Source organism: Peromyscus californicus, unplaced genomic scaffold (assembly GCF_007827085.1).
Source record: "Peromyscus californicus insignis strain IS unplaced genomic scaffold, ASM782708v3 Scaffold_1__1_contigs__length_55948999, whole genome shotgun sequence".
Taxonomy (NCBI): domain Eukaryota; kingdom Metazoa; phylum Chordata; class Mammalia; order Rodentia; family Cricetidae; genus Peromyscus; species Peromyscus californicus.
In genome coordinates, this window is record NW_026294492.1 from 7,197,131 (window position 1) to 7,203,130 (window position 6,000).

The following is a 6,000-nucleotide window of genomic DNA, read 5'->3' on the forward strand; positions in this document are numbered from 1 at the left end:
TTCCATCAATGTGAGTTGCAGTCAGGTGTGAGGCCTCTAAGTGGATTGAGAGGCAGTGTGTGGCTGGGCTGTGGGTGCCCTCCCCGACTGCCGTGAGATCAGCGGTACCCTGATAGGGGCTACCCCATCCCCAGGCCCCGTGATGCCCTATGGAACAGAGTGGAAGCTTGGCTATCAGGGCATGGGGGAGAAACAGCCTGTCATTGGAGTAAGCCACCAAAGTTCAGCTCCATACTTACTGCAGCAAACCTCAGCCCATCCTGACTATTGTTGGATCTGAGCTTCATGGCTCTGGGATATCTGATATACTTTTTTTTTTTCTATTTTTGTTTTCTTAAATATAAGAGAGACATGATGACTCCTTTCCACTAGAGTTGGTTCTTTCACTCAGCACAGATTCCGTGGATGCCTAAAGTCCACCACAAGTGTGCCCTGCATCGTGTGCTTGGCCTCATGGATCTCACGAGTAAGACAAATGGAACTGTATAGCTCAGTTGGTGGAGCTCTTGCCTCACGTGCAAGGAGGTCCTGGGTTTGGTCTCCAGCACCACATAAATAGGCATGAAACATATTGAAAGCCACTTTCTAAAATGAATATTCATTTATGGATATTGGTTGGTAAACAATGATGTTTATAGTACTATTTGCTGTCTAGGTCAATTGGAGTCAGTGACTTAATCCCTTGTAAAAAACTCTGTTAAAGATTTCTGTGAGGATCCCATTCCTTCCCCATGTGATGCTTTCTGTACTGTTTAATACAGACACACAGAGAGTGAATGCATTCATGCATGCACTAGACTTACTTTCTCTACTTATATGCACTCCAGAATCCCTTGTATAGGTAATGGTGCCACCCACAGTGGACATGTCTTCCTACCTCAAAGAACACAGTCAAGATAATTCCCCCAGACATGTCCAGACAGTACCTCATTAAGACTCCCTTCCGAGGTGATTTTAGATTGTGTCAATTTGATAGTTTACCTGTGGGGGGCCTGCCCCCACTTTTCCCCCCAGAGTACTCTTAAGCAGGGAGAAATGAGGATTATGTAGATAGAAATATAGAGGAGAGAGACAATTAGAAACATAGGTTACCCTCGGGAGGGCCTGGGTCAAAACCCACCAGCCCCTTCTGTCTCTACTAAAGGGCTTTTAAAGGAATGCTAAGGGGTGGAACAAAAGACCTCCCCCAAGCACAGCCAAGTATAGACCATCACAGGCACCTGGTGACCATACACATGGTCCAGCCATCCCCTAATGCAGCCCTGCTGTGTAAAGCAAGCTCAGGTCTCACTAGGAAGCTTTTGTGGGTGCCCACATTTACTCATTTTGATAGTTTACAGGAGATGAGAAGGAATTCATGGCTGAGGGGTTTCTTTTGTATTGGCAGTCAAAATCTCTTTTATACTTCAGCTTTTAGATTCAAAGACTTTATTTAAGAAGAGCCAGGTCATTCTAAATTATAGCCCAGTATTAGTAGAAACTCTTGATTTCTTTTGTGGTTCCAGTAGCATTTAGAGCAGTGGTTCTCAACCTTCCTGATGCTGTGACCCTGTAATACAGTTCCTCATGCTGTGGTGACTCCCAACCATAAAATTATATTTGTTGCTTCCTCATAATTGTATTTTGCTACTGTGATGAGTCGTAATGTAAATATCTGATATGTAGGATATCTGATATATGAACCCTGTGAAAGGGTTGTTCACCCCCAAAGGGGTCCCAACCCACTGGTTGAGAACCACTGACTAGATCCGTAGCTGGTATAGAACAGTCAATGTGTCTCATTTAGCGATCTAACCACTTCCCCTGCCATAATTTAACGTGAGCCCTCTCCTCGACAGCCACTGATCAATGGCCCCAGGCTGGGGATTTGCATGTTTTCTTTCACTGCCTATGGGTGTGAGGTGTTGCCAGAATTGGGTCTCTTAAGCTGGAATGCAAACAGTCTGTCATGCATGAGGCCTCTCCTTGCCAATGGCCCATGGATGGGCAGGAAGATTGTGTGTCTGGGCCTTTCGCCACTGCCCTCCGCCAGCCTGCCGATGGGCCAGGGAAGCCACCCAAGTCCTCATCAATAGAGAACACACAGAGCGTGAACCTTTGAGATGCTGAGTTTGCCAGCCAAGTGTGGTGGTTTGAAGGAGAATGGCCCCCATGGACTGTATATTTGAATGCCTGGTCACCAGGGAGTGGCACTATTTGAAAGGCTCAGGGGGTATGGCCTTGTTGGAGGAAGTGTTTCCCTGGGGGTGGGGTTCCAGGTTTCAAAAAGCCCATTCCAAGCCTATGGATCCAGGTGTAGAACTCTCAGCTACTTCTCCAGCCCCCTGTCTGCCTACATGCCGCCATGCTTCTCATCATGGCGATGATGGGCGAAGCCTCTGAACTGTAAGGAAGCCCCAGTTAGATGCTTTTGTTTCATGAGAGTTGCTGAGGTCATGGTGTCTCCTCACAGCCATAGAACCCTGACTAGGACATCAAGCTAAGGTCTTCCACCATGGAGAGCCCTTGAAGGGGAGTGAAGTGTGGGACAGGCCACCACCGCAAGACTCTTTTCCTGTGTCCAGGGCTTCCGTTCATTCTGGCCCTGTGGAAAGCACAGGCTTGTTGGCCCTGAACTTCTTGTTCTTACTGGGGCCTGAACTCCGGAGTTGATGGGCGAGAGTACCTTCTATGGTGGCTGGGGAAGCCCGAGACAGACAAAGCAGCCTTCTTCTCTGGGGGTGAATGAACTCATCCAGGGCTCTGGCAGAAACAGAGCTAAGCTAGGTCCTAAGACTAATGGTTCCAGGGCTGAATTCCTTCCTTGTCAGCATGTCCCGGTGGGCTCCACACTTTCTAGGCCTCCGCTTTGGTAGCTGCCAAATACGTATTGTCATAGTTGTACCCTATCTGGGAGGGGATTAAAAAGCTTGAAACTGTTCATGGACCAAACCTCTTTGCAGTGGCCTCTGGAGCAATAGCAGATTCTGAGGCAGGAGAAAAAAATATCTATAATGCTCTGTTTTTTTGAAGTTGTTATGAGTGTGTGTGCATGGGCACCTGTGTACTCAGGCCCACAGGAACACAGGCTGTCCAGTGTCTCTCTCTCTCTCTCTCTCTCTCTCTCTCTCTCTCTCTCTCTCTCTCTCTGTATTATCTCCTTGAGACAGAAGCTCTCACTGAACCTGGAGCCCACAGTGTGTCCAGCTATGCTGGCTGGCCAGAGAACACTATCGGTCCTGCTGTCCGCTGACCACTTCCCTTCCCCATCACTGGGGTGACATGGGCACCCAGCCATGCTCAGCCTTTTACAAGAGTGCTGGGGATCAGAACTCAGGTCCTCAGGTTTTCACAGGGAATCTCCCCTGCTCCTGGGACTGTTTTTTTTTTTGTGTGTGTTATTTTTTTTATGAAAAAAATCTGCTTTTAAATAAAGATTTTGTTTATAATGGAATTTTTACACTTTCCCCCTCCATCTTTCTCTTTGTTCCTTTCAGTATTTTGAGACAGGGTCTTGCTAAGGAGCCTAGGCTAGCCCCAAACTGGTGACCTCCCTGCCTCACCCTCTCTAGTGCCGGGGGATTACAAGTATGAGCCACCAGGCCTGACTTGGTTTTTTAGGTTGCATTTACATATTATTTCTCTTTGAAAACTGTGCGTGCATGTGTGTGTGTGTGTGTGTGTGTGTGTGTGTGTGTGTGTGTGTGTGTGTATACTGATTAGTATTGTCAGTTGACAGACTCTAGAATCAACTAGGAGACAAACCTCTGGGCAGATGTGTGAGGGAATTTCTCGACTGGGTTAGATGAAAAGGCATGATCCACCCTAGATGTGGGCAGCACCATGCCGCGGGCTTGGGATAAACTCGAGAAATGGAGCTGAGCACCGAATCCATCCTCTCTGCTCCCTGACTGCCGATGCAGGATAACCAGCTGCCCCACACTGTTGTAGAATATTATTTTAAGGTGTGTTACTTTTGTTTATGTTGCATTTGTTTAACTCTGTGAAGCTGTGCCTGTCTAAAATACCTGATGGTCTAATAAAGATCTGAATGACCAATAGCAAGGCAGGAGAAAGGATAGGCGGGGCTGGCAGGCAGAGAGGATAAATAGAAGGAGAAATCTGGGAAGAAGATTGAAAAAGAAGGATCGAGAGAAGGAGGAGGACTCCAGGGGCCAGCCACCAGCTACACAGCAAGCCACGGAGTAAGAGTAAGATTTACAGGAGTAAGAGAATGGGAAGAGCCCAGAGGCAAAAGATAGATGGGATCCTTTAAGTGAAGGAAAGCTGGCTAGAAATAAGCCAAGCTAAGGCCGGACATTCATAATTAAGAATAGACCTCTGTATGTGATTTGAGAGCTGGAGCGGCCCCCCAAAAAGAGAAAAACTGGGAGCCAAAACAAACCCTTCCTTCGTCCACTCGCTTTTGTCAGAGCACCGAGTCAAATAACTGCCACACGCTCTCCTGGAGGGGCACCAAGGACGGTGGTTCTTCCACGGTGCCGCACAGCCAGTCCCCCTTGGCCAAGCAGTCGGATACTGTTCAGTTCCCCAGAACTCTCAGACACACACCTGCTTTCTCTGCTGTGACCTGGGTCTTTGCCAAAAGCCACAACAACAAGGATGTTGACTTTGGGCTTTTCAAACAAAAGATCCTGCCCTATCAGGATCTGCCCTTGTCAGAGACACAAGCACATTACAAGTCATTTTCTTCCCCATTTACAGAGCTGAAACATTAGAGCTTTCTTTTTCGTGCATACAGATCCTATTTCAGTTGCCAGAGTGCTTGCCGGGCATGCAGGAAGGCCTGGGTTGGCCCTCCAGCACCACACTAAGCCAGGCGTGGTGACACATCCCTGTAATCCCAGCACTCAAGAGGTGGAGGCAGGAGGATCAGTAAGCCAAGGTTATCCTTGGCTACCTAGCATGTTGGAGGCTAGCCTGGCCCCATGGGATCCTGTCAAAACAAAACAAACCAAACTGAGCCAGGCATACTAGTCACACTTTTAATCCCAGCACTTGTAGGTAGAAGCAGAGGCCAGGCAGGTTTATATATCAAGTTCCTGGACAGCCAGGACTACATGGGTAGTCCTTGTCTCAAAAAACCAAAATAACAAAGAAGCAAAACCAACAGCAGCCAACAGGACCTCTCAGTGCGTGAAAGCATCTGCCGAAAGGCTGGTGACCTGAGTTCAGTTCCTGGGACTTCAGGAAGGAGAGAGAACCAACTCAGAACGTTATCTTCAGGCTTCTGCAGGCATGCTGTCACACACACACACACACACACACACACACACACACACATATACATATACACACACATACATACACACATACACACATACATACATATACACATATACATACATACGTAACTATACAGACACATACATACATTCATATACACATAAATGCATACACTCACACATGTATACATACACACATATGTATACACACATATACATTCTCTCACACACATATATACTTATACATATACATACATATATACACACACGTAATTTTAAAAAACTTCTAAACAACAACAACAACAACAAAAACCCTGAATCTGCATCAGGCCCCAACATTTCTGACCTTGGCAGCGAACAGCCTCCTCCGCCTCTGCCTCCTCCATTTTTGTTTCTTTCCATTTCTACCTTCGCCAGAGCTTTCTGGAGATCGAGAGAGGCCCTGACCCGCCCTTTTTCTATTTTTTTTTTTTTAACAAACTAATAAATAAAGACCTGCCACAGTGGGGTAAAGTTACAACTGCTTTATTTTACAGCCTGGGGACTAAACCCAGGGCCGGGCACATTGGGGGCTAGGACTGTGGCCGAGCTACACCCGGCACTAGGACAGATGTGTTTACTATAGCATCTAGATGTCTGGTCAAGGGACATGCAGGATGAAAACCAGGTGACCCAGAACAGAACACCGATCCAAAGGAGCAAAGTCAACTGGCCTCTTCCCGCTCTCCCCGACTGTCCTGTCACCATGCTGCTTCTCTCTCAGAACAGATGAACC